This window comes from Anthonomus grandis, chromosome 2 (genome assembly GCF_022605725.1).
Source record: "Anthonomus grandis grandis chromosome 2, icAntGran1.3, whole genome shotgun sequence".
In the NCBI taxonomy this organism is placed as follows: Eukaryota; Metazoa; Arthropoda; class Insecta; order Coleoptera; family Curculionidae; genus Anthonomus; species Anthonomus grandis.
This window is the reverse complement of record NC_065547.1, coordinates 34,918,602-34,919,258: the sequence shown is the minus strand read 5'-3', so window position 1 is coordinate 34,919,258 and position 657 is coordinate 34,918,602.

Sequence of the window (657 nt, the reverse complement as noted above, 5' to 3'; positions counted from 1 at the left end):
TTCCGAACATATGGGTGATTACGAAAATTCTTTACAATAAAAATATTTGTTTATTATTACTTTTTTTACACATACATATCAGACTTTAAAAAAAAACATTTTACACTATTTACTGACTGAATTTTATTACCAAAGCTAAGAACTAATTTTTTTTTAATTCCGGTGCGGCATCTAAGTAAAATACGAAATATCTTGGTAACGGTTTAATTTTAGCGGGTTCTAACAAGAGTAGCTTTTTTACTCAAAAGTATTGGGAAAATGATTTCCTTTACAAAAAAAATAAAAACTACACTTGCAAAAAAGTTATGGATATTTTACACTACACGACAGTACAGTGTGGAGCACCCTCTATCGGCCACAGTAAAAAGATGCTCAATTTCGAGTTTCTCACACCAAAAACCCCCAGGGTATCAATTTTTAGAGTGGTATGTCGCAAAATGTTAACAAAATTAAATAAAATCGATTTTCATTTTTTTTATTTAACACCCTATAACTAAGAAACAAAGTTGCTTTAAATCGTCTTATTTTGACTTCAGGAATATGTCCTAGGATTTGGGACAGACCGTTTAGAGACATCCCGTATATATATTTAAATACACAATCTGGCAATGTTGCGCATAATAACTGTCAATGTCACTCGGTTGTCACAAGTGTCAT